The sequence below is a fragment of the Bufo gargarizans genome, chromosome 2 (genome assembly GCF_014858855.1).
Source record: "Bufo gargarizans isolate SCDJY-AF-19 chromosome 2, ASM1485885v1, whole genome shotgun sequence".
NCBI classification, from domain to species: domain Eukaryota; kingdom Metazoa; phylum Chordata; class Amphibia; order Anura; family Bufonidae; genus Bufo; species Bufo gargarizans.
Genome location: NC_058081.1, coordinates 349,873,311 through 349,889,005, shown reverse-complemented (window position 1 = coordinate 349,889,005; position 15,695 = coordinate 349,873,311). Strand labels below are relative to the sequence as shown.

The following is a 15,695-nucleotide window of genomic DNA, read 5'->3' as shown; positions in this document are numbered from 1 at the left end:
GTAAATAGTTAAATAGGGAGGTTCCCTTTTAACCCCTTAGTGACCACCCAAACGTGTTTTTACTGACGTAAACAAAGGGGGTTTTAGCTAAATGGCTGGCTTTAATCAATCATTACATGTACTTAAAATTGTGCATTAAAAACTATAACTTGTCCTGCAAAAAATAAGACCTCATACAAGTACATTTATGAAAAAACAAAAAAGTTCTTGCTCTTGGAATGCAATTTAAAAAAAAATGTGCTTGGTCACTAAGGGGTTAAGAAGACTTAAGACTACGGCCACACGGTCAGGATTCCTGATGCTGTTTTGGAGCCAAAAATATGAGTGAATCATCAAAGTAGGAAAAGAATAAATAACAGATATAACTTTTCTCATTTTTTAAATTCATTCCTGGTTTTGGGTTCCAAAACTACATCGTGTGGCCGACCATGGAAGTGGTTCTACAATTTTAAGATAATGTTCATTCATAGGCATAATTGCTGGGAACTTCCATTATATGTCTTGTCAAAATTCTGTTCCAATGCTGAGATCTCAAAGGCTGTAGCTGCAGACTCACTGTGAATTTGACTCAAGCATCTCTATGTACCGTAGAATGTGCCATGAATCTGGGGCCATATAGATTTATGAGTTCAGCAGATAAGAACAGGTGAATACATGCTCATTCATGTGGTCATGGTTTCTGAGCACTAGATTGTCCTTTGTAAACAGTGATTTGCTTCCCAGAAACAATGACTCTATATGGGACAGAGTGCTGATTGGTTGCTATGGGCAACTAATCCAGTTCTACTTTACACCAGTTTGATAAATTACCTCATATATTTTTACTGCTATGCCAGTTAAGGATTGGCGATTTATGCTATTATGTTTGTCACTTCATTCTACAGTATATGGCATACATCTTGACCCTCATCCCCATTGATATGATGCTTTGATAGGTGAATTTTGACATGTTAAAAGTTTGACATCTTGGTATGTTTTGTGTGCTCGAGCATGTTTTTGTATAGATATGCTGAATTTGTTTTGTGTATTTATGATCTTGTATATTTTGGTTAAAAGGGACATATATTTTTCCATTTATATCGTTGATGATAATGTCTTCACATTTATTCCCTCCTTAACGGGGTTTGTCCAGGATTTTTCAAAAATGTGGCTACCTACTCACATCATTGATGTGACCACTCTAGCTAATCACAGGCCTTAGTGAAGACTCTTGACTGTACAGCATGTGAGTGCCAATGTCAGAGACTGGCAACAGTGGTTATATGAATGATGTACATGATGTCATCGCTGCAGGACCACCAGAGCGATCTAGAGCCTGGGTTGGTCACAATCTTTATTACACAACAAAGGGGCCACAAGAACCATGTTGTATGTGTAGACGATAAAATAAACTTGGATGACCCACTAATGAAATTTGGTCCACTGGATATTTGCACAGTTCCGACCTAGCTTTAAAACTGAGGGCCACATTCCTTCATATTACTGATCATCCACTGCTCTAGATACGATTAGGGATGAGCGAAGTTTTGGAAAATTTGGTTTGGCAGCTTCACAGAAGTTCGACAAGAAATTTGATTTCTCTACAAATTAATTTGTCATGAATTGCTATAAATCAGGTATACCCAGGCCACCAGGCCACTCTGCCTAAAAGTAACAATGGCCTGTAATGCTGACGCACAGTAACTCTACAGCTAACAGAATGGCTTGACTATGAATATTAGTGCACTGCACACTTACTGTATGTACACAGTGACAAATTAGACCTGTCTGTAATACTGAAGGCACAGCAACTTTACAGATAAGAAAATGAATTAGATATGACTATTGGTGCACAGTTATGTACACCGCAATAAATTAGACCTGCCAGTAATATTGAAGGCAAAGTAACTCTACAGCTAACAAAATGGATTAGCTATGACTATTGGTGCACTGCACAGTTATGTATATGGCGATAAATTGTAGCAGAGTTTGTAGTTCAGCACCCTCCCTCCACACTCCTCGCACTCTCCCTCTCCAATTAGTGTTGAGCGCGAATATTCAAATATCGAATATTAATCGCGAACATCGCAACTTTGCTAATTCGCGAATATTTCGAATATAGTGCTATATATTCGCTATATCGAATATTCGTCATTTTTTAACATCTGAAAATATGATTCCTCCCTGCTTCTTTCTTGTGGGTCAATGAGTCATTGGCCCACAAGCAACTTAAGCAGGAAGGAATCATGTTTTCATATGGAAAAAAAATGATGAATGTTCTAAAAAACTAATATATAGCAATATAGGGAATATATTCGTTATTTAGAATATCTGCATATTTTTTCCCTATCTGTACAGTTGTTCGCATAATCCTCCCCGACAAGCGTCCCCGTCACCATGGGAACACCGGTGGGTTAAAAATACAAACCGGATTCCAAAAAAGTTGGGACACTAAACAAATTGTGAATAAAAGCTGAATGCAATGATGTGGAGATGGCAAATGTCAATATTTTATTTGTAATAGAACGCAGATGACAGATCAAACGTTTAATCCGAGTAAATGTATCATTTTAAAGGAAAAATACGTTGATTCAAATTTTCACGGTGTCAACAAATCCCAAAAAAGTTGGGACAAGTAGCAATAAGAGGCTGGAAAAAGTAAATTTGAGCATAACGAAGAGCTGGAAGACTAATTAACACTAATTAGGTCAATTGGCAACATGATTGGGTATAAAAAGAGCTTCTCAGAGTGGCAGTGTCTCTCAGAAGCCAAGATGGGTAGAGGATCACCAATTCCCACAATGTTGCGCAGAAAGATAGTGGAGCAATATCAGAAAGGTGTTACCCAGCGAAAAATTGCAAAAATTTGCATCTATTATCATCAACTGTGCATAACATCATCCGAAGATTCAGAGAATCTGGAACAATCTCTGTGCGTAAGGGTCAAGGCCGTAAAACCATACTGGATGCCCGTGAACTCCGGGCCCTTAAACGACACTGCACCACAAACAGGAATGCTACTGTAAAGGAAATCACAGAATGGGCTCAGGAATACTTCAAGAAACCATTGTCAGTGAACACAATCCACCGTGCCATCCGCCGTTGCCAGCTGAAACTCTACAGTGCAAAGAAGAAGCCATTTCTAAGCAAGATCCACAAGCTCAGGCGTTTTCACTGGGCCAGGGATCATTTAAAATGGAGTGTGGCAAAATGGAAGACTGTTCTGTGGTCAGACGAGTCACGATTGGAAGTTCTTTTTGGAAATCTGGGACGCCATGTCATCCGGACCAAAGAGGACAAGGACAACCCAAGTTGTTATCAACGCTCAGTTCAGAAGCCTGCATCTCTGATGGTATGGGGTTGCATGAGTGCGTGTGGCATGGGCAGCTTGCATGTCTGGAAAGGCACCATCAGTGCAGAAAAATATATTCAGGTTCTAGAACAACATATGCTCCCATCTAGACGTCTTCTCTTTCAGGGAAGACTCTGCATTTTTCAACAAGATAATGCCAGACCACATTCTGCATCAATCACAACATCATGGCTGCGTAGGAGAAGGATCCGGGTACTGAAATGGTCAGTCTGCAGTCCAGATCTTTCACCTATAGAGAACATTTAGTGCATCATAAAGAGGAAGGTGCAACAAAGAAGGCCCGAGACGATTGAACAGTTAGAGGCCTGTATTAGACAAGAATGGGAGAGCATTCCCATTTCTAAACTTGAGAAACTGGTATTCTCGGTCCCCAGACGTCTGTTGAGTGTTGTAAGAAGAAGGAGAGATGGCACACAGTGCTGAAAATGGCCTTGTCCCAACTTTTTTGGGATTTGTTGACACTATGAAATTCTGATTCAACATATTTTTCCCTTAAAATTGTAAATTTTCTTAGTTTAAACTTTTGTTTCGTGATTTATGTTCTATTCTGAATAAAATATTAGAAGTTGGCACCTCCACATCATTGCATTCAGTTTTTATTCACGATTTGTATAGTGTCCCAACTTTTTTGGAATCCGGTTTGTGCCATCAGATCAGAGTTTTCCCTGAGATCGTGAAAAGTGGTCTGCACTTTCATAAAAAAAGCGCCATATTGTTGAACACCTAACCCTTGGCAAGGTAGATTTATGCATAGGGGTGCTTCTTAAGACTGTGAAGGCTCAAGAGGTTGAGAATCAGGGCACAATATCTCAGGTCCCTCTTCAAGCATGCTGGGTGCGAGGGCCAAATGTAATAGTGGTGCTGGAAAGAGCTCTTCGGAATATCCGAGTGTGGGATCACTCGTTTGGCAAGCCTCTTCATGGTGAGAGGAAGGATGATCAGAGTGAGGATTCGGTTGACCAGACTCTTGGCTACAGAGACTGGACTTGAGGTGGAAGAGAGGGTGGTGCTTAACCAACTGGAAGCATTATCTTCAGCAATCCAACTAACCAACTGTTCGCACTGGTACGACTTGGACAGTGTTGTCCTGCGCTGCCCAGCTAAATTGGACATGAAGCTGGGTACGGTGGATGTTTTTTTTCTTCTGGTGCACTGGCAGAAGGCACAGTTTCATTGCACCCAGGGACACGGCCTCTGTGTGCACCATCAGCATCATGACCACTTCCCCGTCCCATAGTGCTCGCCTTCTTCATATTAATGGTTTTGTCACTAGATGTGGAGCAGATTGTTTTACAGTCCACTAAAGACAGAGTTTTCTGATGCAGGACAGTATATGTCACAGAAACCCACAGAATATGGACACTATATTAGGCCCAAATTATTGGAATTTGCCCTAAAGAAACAGTTTTCGGATGGCATGCTGTATATGTCACAGAAAACAACACACTATGGACACTAGATTAGGCCCAGATTATTGGAATTTATGCTAAAGAAAGTTTTAGGATGGAGTACTGTATATTTCATGGATGTGTATAACACGATACAGCAGATGAGGTCTGGCCACTGATTCTTTAAATTTACCCTAAAGAAACAGTTTTCGGATGGCGTACTGTATATGTCACAGAAAACAACACACTATGGACACTAGATTAGACCGAGATTATTGGAATTTGCCCTAAAGAAACAGTTTTTGGATGGAGTACTGTATATGTCACGGATTTGTATTACACACACACACACTACAGAGACAGTAGATGAGTACTGGCCCCTGATTATTTAAATTTTCGCTAAAGAAACAGATTTCGGCTGGAGTACAGTATATGTCACGGATGTGTATTAACCGCATACTATAGACAATAGATGTGGCGCTGATTATTTGAATTTACGCAAAAAGACACAGTCTGCGGATGATGTACAGTATATGTCACTAATAGGTAATAAAGAAAAATATCTTGCTGCTGTCAAACACACACAGTACTCCTTAAAAGGACTTTGGGGTCTTTGAAAAGCTTTTGGTAGTAAAAACAGCAGATTTCTCTCCCTGCACTATCTGTCCCTTTCTCAGCACGGATGTTCCTGAGAATGATCAATTTAGCGCAGGTAAAAATATATTGCTGCTCTAAAACACACACACACACACACACACACAGTAGTCCTTAAAAGGACTATTGGGTCTTTGAAAAGCTTTCTTCGAATAATAACTGAGAATTTTGCTCCCTACACTGCCTTTCCCTTACTATCCTCTGCTCTCCCTGACTATGACTGATCCGAACACGTGTCATTGAGTGCTATATAGCACCTGATGATGCGTTCCGGCCAGCCAATCACTGTAATGCCAGCAGCCAACATGGCTACTGGCATTACAGTGATGGCAATACTTACCTGCATGTTTACTGGCTGCTTAGCAGCTGCAAAATGTGCGGGTAAGAGACTCAAGCATGGCGCTCGAGCACATGCGGTACTCGGCCGAGTATCGCCATGTGCCGAGCATAGCGATGCTCGAGCCGGACCGGTATTCGGCCGAGCATGCTCGCTCATCACTATTGTTCACCCTTCTTGACCTCCGCTACAAAGAGAACTTTACATCTTTCATTCCTGTTGTGGAGAGGACTAGCAAATTGGTGCAATACCAGGAGGTCCTTGTGGAAAAATTCCTCCAAAAATTTCCAGCTGACAAAGCTGGTAGCAGAGTACGTAGTTCCTTGGGCAACTGAGGAGGGAAGACGAGGGGAACACACAGCAGTTCCAACAGAGACAAGGCAACACTCTCCAAGGCCTGGGACAGTTTCATGACATTCTGCCAGCAACCTTACCCTGATGTGCGGCCTAGTTTCTCAAGGAGAGAAAAGTTTTGGAAGATGGTGAAGGAGTATGTAGCAGACCGTGTCAGTTTCCTTAATGATCCCCCTGTGCTTAACAACTATTGGGTGTCCAAGCTGGACACGTGGCACAAACTGGTGCTCTACGCCTTGGAGGTCCTGGCCTGCCCTGCCGCCAGCGTTTTGTCAGAGTGGGTATTTAGTGCTGCTGGGGGCATAATAACTGATAAGCGCATCCGACTGTCAAATGAAAATTCTGACAGGTTGACTCTTATCAAAATGAACAAGGCCTGGATTGCCCCTGACTTCTCTACTCCACCAGAGGAAAGCGGCTGAACATAAAGGCACTTTAAATGTGACTTTTATGGTGTATTGAATACACTGTATTCCCATGCTCCCCTTCCACCACAAAAAAGGGTATATGATTAAATCTCCCTTTTCTTGTCCTCCTCCTCCATCATATCAACATGCTTATTAGGCTGCCCTCGCTCCTAATGTTTTAGAATGTCAGCTCAGCAACAGGCCCTCAACCATAACTTTTTCAATGGTCAGCTCAGCAGCAGGCACTCGCCCCTAATGTTTTAGAGAGTCAGCTCAGCAGCAGACCCTCACCCCTAATGTTTTAGATGGTCTGCTCAGCAGCAGGCCCTCGCCCATAATTTTTTCCATGGTTAGATCAGCAGCAGGCCCTCAACCATAATTTTTTCCATGGTCAGATCAGTAGCAGGCCCTCAACCATAATTTTTTCCATGGTCAGCTCACCAGCAGAGCCTCAACCATAGTTTTTTCGATGGTCAGTTCAGCAGCAGGCCCTCAACCATAATTTTTTCGATGTTCAGCTCAGAAGCAGGCACTAGCTGCTAACGTTTTAGAGAGTCAGCTTAGCAGCAGACCCTCATCCCTAATTTTTTAGATGGTCAGCTCAGCAGCAGACCCTCACCCCTAATGTATTAGATGGTCAGCTCAGCATCAAGCCCTCACCCATAATGTTTTAGATGGTCAGCTCAGCAGCAGGCCCTCAACCATAATTTTTTCGATGGTCAGCTCAGCAGCAGGCCCTCAACCATACTTTTTTCGATGGTCAGCTCAGCAGCAGGCCCTCAACCATAATTTTTTCGATGGTCAGATTAGGAGCAGTCACTCGCCCATAATGTTTTAGAGTGTCAGCTCAGCAGCAGACCCTCAACCATAATTTTTTCCATGGTCAGCTCAGCAGCAGGCTCTCAACCATATTTTTTTAGATGGTCAGATCAGCAGGCACTCGCCCCTAATGTTTTAGAGAGTCAGATGAGCACCAGACCCTCAACCATAATTTTTTTGATGGTCAGCTAAGCAGCAGACCCTCGCCCCTAAATATTTTCCATGGTCAGATCAGCAGCAGGCCCTCGTCCCTAATGTTTTAGAGAGTGTGCTCACCAGCAGACCCTCAAACATTTTATTTTTGATGGTCAGCTCAGCAGCAGGCCCTCAACCCCTAATGTTTTAGATGGTCAGCTCAGCAGCAGACCCTCGCCCCTAATGTTTTAGATGGTCAGATCAGCAGCAGGCCATCGCCCCTAATGTTTTAGAGGGTCACCAGCAGGCCCTTGCTCCTAATGTTTTTGAGGGTCACCAGCTGGCCAATTAATCATAAATTTTCAAGGGTGTATATGATGCCCTCCTTTATATGTAATAAAGGGTGTATTGGAGTGCCGGTTCCTTGTCATTTTTGGCAGCCCTTTCACTTAGTGCATAGGCTTTATGAGTGTAGGAGTCCCACTACATGAACAATTGTACCACAATGTGAATGAGGCCCTCCTTTATGTGATATACAGGTTGTATCGGAGTGCCTCCTCCTTAAAATGTTTGGCAGCACTTGCACTTTATATACAAATAAATATACAGAAAATAATATTTCTTAACAATTTTTCCTCTAAAATCAATTTTATCTTCGGTTTTGTGCGTATTATTGTCAGTCTGTAAAATTGGCGTACTATTCGGACAACATCATTCCCAGCAGCGACCTGGGAGTCCAAGATGCATCCAGACATCCTCCCCATGCTGTTCCCGAACCATTTCAGTGGTGTTTCCATTAATTTCTGACCTTTCCTTTTAAACCAGACACCCTCCCCTCTTCAGAGCAGGGGGTGCCTGGTTTAATGCTCGGGTTCTCCAATTGACTTCCATTGTGCACCCTGAGGTGTTCTACTTGAGCACCCGAGCACTTAGGTGCACTACCCCCCATCTCTATGTCCTTATCCCTCTTGACACAGGCATGTGGTCACTGCAGCCATGTGGCCAGTGACTGTCTGCAGCATCACATCATGTCTGTTTTGAGAGCAAACAGGAGTTGAGACTGGGTGAAGGGGGGGATCCAGGAAGGATTGGAGCAGAAATGGCAGGGTTTTGATAAGGTGGTTACTACTTCAAGCATTATGAGCGTTTTAAATGACTGAACAATCCCATTAATTATAGGTAGGGATGAGCGAACTCGAACTGTATAGTTCGGGTTCGTACCGAATTTTGGGGTGTCCGTGACACGGACCCGAACCCGGACATTTTCGTAAAAGTCCGGGTTCGGGTTCGGTGTTCGTCGCTTTCTTCGCGCTTTTGTGACGCTTTCTTGGCGCTTTTTGAAAGGCTGCAAAGCAGCCAATCAACAAGCGTCATACTACTTGCCCCAAGAGGCCATCACAGCCATGCCTACTATTGGCATGGCTGTGATTGGCCAGAGCACCATGTGACCCAGCCTCTATTTAAGCTGGAGTCACATAGCGCCGCCCGTCACTCTGCTCTGATTAGCGTAGGGAGAGGTTGCGGCTGCGACAGTAGGGCGAGATTAGGCAGATTAACTCCTCCAAAGGACTTGATTAACTGATCGATCTGCAGCTGTGGATCATTGAGCTGCTGATCCTCAATTGCTCACTGTTTTTAGGCTGCACAGACCGTTTGTCAGTCACATTTTTCTGGGGTGATCGGCGGCCATTTTGTGTCTTGTGGTGCGCCAGCACAAGCTGCGACCAAGTGCATTTAACCCTCAATGGTGTGGTTGTTTTTTGGCTAAAGCCTACATCAGGGTGAAGCTGTCACACCAAGTGCATTTAACCAGCAATAGTCTGTTTATTTTTTGGCCATATCCCAGTCTAATTCTGTCACTAAATCCATACCGGTCACCCAGCGCCTAAATACTAGGCCTCAAATTTATATCCAGCTAAATCTGTCCCTAGTGCTGTAGCTGGGCGAGTTATTTAGTGTCCGTTCAAGCACATTTCTTGTTCTGGGTTGAAATACAATTCCCAATTTAGCAATTTCATAATTTAGTGGTTTCTGCTATATCAGAGCTATTTGAAATCTATCCCTAAAAGGGTATATAATATTCAAGGTGCACATTGGGTCATTCAGAATAACTTCACACACACCCGCTACTGTGTATTTCCAAGTCTAATTCTGGCACTAAACCCATACCTGTCACCCAGCGCCTAAATACTAGGCCTCAAATTTATATCCCGCTAAATCTGTCCTTAGTGCTGTAGCTGGGCGAGTTATTTAGTGTCCGTTCAAGCACATTTCTTGTTCTGGGTTGAAATACAATTCCCAATTTAGCAATTTCATAATTTAGTGGTTTCTGCTATATCAGAGCTATTTGAAATCTATCCCTAAAAGGGTATATAATATTCAAGGTGCACATTGGGTCATTCAGAATAACTTCACACACACCCGCTACTGTGTATTTCCAAGTCTAATTCTGGCACTAAACCCATACCTGTCACCCAGCGCCTAAATACTAGGCCTCAAATTTATATCCCGCTAAATCTGTCCTTAGTGCTGTAGCTGGGCGAGTTATTTAGTGTCCGTTCAAGCACATTTCTTGTTCTGGGTTGAAATACAATTCCCAATTTAGCAATTTCATAATTTAGTGGTTTCTGCTATATCAGAGCTATTTGAAATCTATCCCTAAAAGGGTATATAATATTCAAGGTGCACATTGGGTCATTCAGAATAACTTCACACACACCCGCTACTGTGTATTTCCAAGTCTAATTCTGGCACTAAACCCATACCTGTCACCCAGCGCCTAAATACTAGGCCTCAAATTTATATCCCGCTAAATCTGTCCTTAGTGCTGTAGCTGGGCGAGTTATTTAGTGTCCGTTCAAGCACATTTCTTGTTCTGGGTTGAAATACAATTCCCAATTTAGCAATTTCATAATTTAGTGGTTTCTGCTATATCAGAGCTATTTGAAATCTATCCCTAAAAGGGTATATAATATTCAAGGTGCACATTGGGTCATTCAGAATAACTTCACACACACCCGCTACTGTGTATTTCCAAGTCTAATTCTGGCACTAAACCCATACCTGTCACCCAGCGCCTAAATACTAGGTCTCAAATTTATATCCCGCTAAATCTGTCCTTAGTGCTGTAGCTGGGCGAGTTATTTAGTGTCCGTTCAAGCACATTTCTTGTTCTGGGTTGAAATACAATTCCCAATTTAGCAATTTCATAATTTAGTGGTTTCTGCTATATCAGAGCTATTTGAAATCTATCCCTAAAAGGGTATATAATATTCAAGGTGCACATTGGGTCATTCAGAATAACTTCACACACACCCGCTACTGTGTATTTCCAAGTCTAATTCTGGCACTAAACCCATACCTGTCACCCAGCGCCTAAATACTAGCCCTCAAATTTATATCCCGCTAAATCTGTCCTTAGTGCTGTAGCTGGGCGAGTTATTTAGTGTCCGTTCAAGCACATTTCTTGTTCTGGGTTGAAATACAATTCCCAATTTAGCAATTTCATAATTTAGTGGTTTCTGCTATATCAGAGCTATTTGAAATCTATCCCTAAAAGGGTATATAATATTCAAGGTGCACATAGGGTCATTCAGAATAACTTCACACACACGCTTCTGTGCATTTCCAAGTCTAATTCTGTCACTAAATCCATACCGGTCACCCAGCGCCTAAATACTAGGCCTCAAATTTATATCCAGCTAAATCTGTCCCTAGTGCTGTAGCTGGGCGAGTTATTTAGTGTCCGTTCAAGCACATTTCTTGTTCTGGGTTGAAATACAATTCCCAATTTAGCAATTTCATAATTTAGTGGTTTCTGCTATATCAGAGCTATTTGAAATCTATCCCTAAAAGGGTATATAATATTCAAGGTGCACATAGGGTCATTCAGAATAACTTCACACACCCGCTACTGTGCATTTCCAAATCTAATTCTGTCACTAAACCCATACCTGTCACCCAGCGCCTAAATACTAGGCCTCAAATTTATATCCCGCTAAATCTCTCGTTACCGCTGTCCTGTTGTGGCTGGGAAAGTTATTTAGTGTCCGTCAAAGCACATTTTTTGTTCTGGGTTGAAATACAATTCCCAATTTAGCAATTTCATAATTTAGTCGTTTCTGCTATATCAGAGCTATTTGAAATCTATCCCTAAAAGGGTAGATCATATTGAAGGTGCACATAGGGTCATTCAGAATAACTTCACACACACGCTTCTGTGCATTTCCAAGTCTAATTCTGTCACTAAATCCATACCGGTCACCCAGCGCCTAAATACTAGGCCTCAAATTTATATCCCGCTGAATTTGAATACAATACATTGGGCCAAATAATATATTTGTTGTTGTGGTGAACCATAACAATGAGAAAAACATCTAGTAAGGGACGCGGACGTGGACATGGTCGTGGTGGTGTTAGTGGACCCTCTGGTGCTGGGAGAGGACGTGGCCGTTCTGCCACATCCACACGTCCTAGTGTACCAACTACCTCAGGTCCCAGTAGCCGCCAGAATTTACAGCGATATATGGTGGGGCCCAATGCCGTTCTAAGGATGGTAAGGCCTGAGCAGGTACAGGCATTAGTCAATTGGGTGGCCGACAGTGGATCCAGCACGTTCACATTATCTCCCACCCAGTCTTCTGCAGAAAGCGCACAGATGGCGCCTGAAAACCAACCCCATCAGTCTGTCACATCACCCCCATGCATACCAGGGAAACTGTCTCAGCCTCAAGTTATGCAGCAGTCTCTTATGCTGTTTGAAGACTCCGCTGGCAGGGTTTCCCAAGGGCATCCACCTAGCCCTTCCCCAGCGGTGAAAGACATAGAATGCACTGACGCACAACCACTTATGTTTCCTGATGATGAGGACATGGGAATACCACCTCAGCATGTCTCTGATGATGACGAAACACAGGTGCCAACTGCTGCGTCTTTCTGCAGTGTGCAGACTGAACAGGAGGTCAGGGATCAAGACTGGGTGGAAGACGATGCAGGGGACGATGAGGTCCTAGACCCCACATGGAATGAAGGTCGTGCCACTGACTTTCACAGTTCGGAGGAAGAGGCAGTGGTGAGACCGAGCCAACAGCGTAGCAAAAGAGGGAGCAGTGGGCAAAAGCAGAACACCCGCCGCCAAGAGACTCCGCCTGCTACTGACCGCCGCCATCTGGGACCGAGCACCCCAAAGGCAGCTTCAAGGAGTTCCCTGGCATGGCACTTCTTCAAACAATGTGCTGACGACAAGACCCGAGTGGTTTGCACGCTGTGCCATCAGAGCCTGAAGCGAGGCATTAACGTTCTGAACCTGAGCACAACCTGCATGACCAGGCACCTGCATGCAAAGCATGAACTGCAGTGGAGTAAACACCTGAAAACCAAGGAAGTCACTCAGGCTCCCCCTGCTACCTCTTCTGCTGCTGCCGCCTCGGCCTATTCTGCTGCTGCCGCCTCGGCCTCTTCCTCCGCCTCTGGAGGAACGTTGGCACCTGCCGCCCAGCAAACAGGGGATGTACCACCAACACCACCACCACCACCTCCGTCACCAAGCGTCTCAACCATGTCACACGCCAGCGTTCAGCTCTCCATCTCACAAACATTTGATAGAAAGCGTAAATTCCCACCTAGCCACCCTCGATCCCTGGCCCTGAATGCCAGCATTTCTAAACTACTGGCCTATGAAATGCTGTCATTTAGGCTGGTGGACACAGACAGCTTCAAACAGCTCATGTCGCTTGCTGTCCCACAGTATGTTGTTCCCAGCCGGCACTACTTCTCCAAGAGAGCCGTGCCTTCCCTGCACAACCAAGTATCCGATAAAATCAAGTGTGCACTGCGCAACGCCATCTGTGGCAAGGTCCACCTAACCACAGATACGTGGACCAGTAAGCACGGCCAGGGACGCTATATCTCCCTAACTGCACACTGGGTAAATGTAGTGGCAGCTGGGCCCCAGGCGGAGAGCTGTTTGGCGCACGTCCTTCCGCCGCCAAGGATCGCAGGGCAACATTCTTTGCCTCCTGTTGCCACCTCCTCCTTCTCGGCTTCCTCCTCCTCTTCTTCCACCTGCTCATCCAGTCAGCCACACACCTTCACCACCAACTTCAGCACAGCCCGGGGTAAACGTCAGCAGGCCATTCTGAAACTCATATGTTTGGGGGACAGGCCCCACACCGCACAGGAGTTGTGGCGGGGTATAGAACAACAGACCGACGAGTGGTTGCTGCCGGTGAGCCTCAAGCCCGGCCTGGTGGTGTGTGATAATGGGCGAAATCTCGTTGCAGCTCTGGGACTAGCCAATTTGACGCACATCCCTTGCTTGGCGCATGTGCTGAATTTGGTGGTGCAGAAGTTCATTCACAACTACCCCGACATGTCAGAGCTGCTGCATAAAGTGCGGGCCGTCTGTTCGCGCTTCCGGCGTTCACATCCTGCTGCTGCTCGCCTGTCTGCGCTACAGCGTAACTTCGGCCTTCCCGCTCACCGCCTCATATGCGACGTGCCCACCAGGTGGAACTCCACCTTGCACATGCTGGACAGACTGTGCGAGCAGCAGCAGGCCATAGTGGAGTTTCAGCTGCAGCACGCACGGGTCAGTCGCACTACAGAACAGCACCACTTCACCACCAATGACTGGGCCTCCATGCGAGACCTGTGTGCCCTGTTGCGCTGTTTCGAGTACTCCACCAACATGGCCAGTGGCGATGACACCGTTATCAGCGTTACAATACCACTTCTATGTCTCCTTGAGAAAACACTTAGGGCGATGATGGAAGAGGAGGTGGCCCAGGAGGAGGAGGAGGAGGAGGAGGAAGAGGGGTCATTTTTAGCACTTTCAGGCCAGTCTCTTCGAAGTGACTCAGAGGGAGGTTTTTGGCAACAGCAGAGGCCAGGTACAAATGTGGCCAGCCAGGGCCCACTACTGGAGGACGAGGAGGACGAGGATGAGGAGGAGGTGGAGGAGGATGAGGATGAAGCATGGTCACAGCGGGGTGGCACCCAACGCAGCTCGGGTCCATCACTGGTGCGTGGCTGGGGGGAAAGGCAGGACGATGACGATACGCCTCCCACAGAGGACAGCTTGTCCTTATCCCTGGGCAGCCTGGCACACATGAGCGACTACATGCTGCAGTGCCTGCGCAACGACAGCAGAGTTGCCCACATTTTAACCTGTGCGGACTACTGGGTTGCCACCCTGCTGGATCCACGCTACAAAGACAATGTGCCCACCTTACTTCCTGCACTGGAGCGTGATAGGAAGATGCGCGAGTACAAGCGCACGTTGGTAGACGCGCTACTGAGAGCATTCCCAAATGTCACAGGGGAACAAGTGGAAGCCCAAGGCCAAGGCAGAGGAGGAGCAAGAGGTCGCCAAGGCAGCTGTGTCACGGCCAGCTCCTCTGAGGGCAGGGTTAGCATGGCAGAGATGTGGAAAACTTTTGTCAACACGCCACAGCTAACTGCACCACCACCTGATACGCAACGTGTTAGCAGGAGGCAACATTTCACTAACATGGTGGAACAGTACGTGTGCACACCCCTCCACGTACTGACTGATGGTTCGGCCCCATTCAACTTCTGGGTCTCTAAATTGTCCACGTGGCCAGAGCTAGCCTTTTATGCCTTGGAGGTGCTGGCCTGCCCGGCAGCCAGCGTTTTGTCTGAACGTGTATTCAGCACGGCAGGGGGCGTCATTACAGACAAACGCAGCCGCCTGTCTACAGCCAATGTGGACAAGCTGACGTTCATAAAAATGAACCAGGCATGGATCCCACAGGACCTGTCCGTCCCTTGTCCAGATTAGACATTAACTACCTCCCCATAACCATATATTATTGGACTCCAGGGCACTTCCTCATTCAATCCTATTTTTATTTTCATTTTACCATTATATTGCGATGCTACCCAAAGTTGAATGAACCTCTCCTCTGCCTGTGTGCTAGGCCTAAATATATGCCAATGGACTGTTGCAGTGGTGGCTGACATGAAGCCTGATTCTCTGCTATGACATGCAGACTAATTCTCTGCTGACATGAAGCCAGATTGTCTGTTACGGGACCTCTCTCCTCTGCCTGGGTGCTGGGCCTAAATTTATGACAATGGACTGTTGCAGTGGTGGCTGACGTGAAGCCTCATTCTCTGCTATGACATGCAGACTGATTCTCTGCTGACATGAAGCCAGATTGTCTGTTACGGGACCTCTCTCCTCTGCCTGTGTGCTAGGCCTAAATATATGCCAATGGACTGTTGCA

General features: G+C 45.4%; 1 protein-coding gene across 1 annotated transcript in view; it reads left to right on the top strand.

Annotated features, from left to right (window-relative positions):
- The window catches only part of LOC122928141 (hexokinase-2-like), a 162,673-nt gene that overhangs the window by 19,570 nt on the left and 127,408 nt on the right, over positions 1-15,695 (top strand). The gene's annotated exons all lie outside the window — the stretch shown is intronic.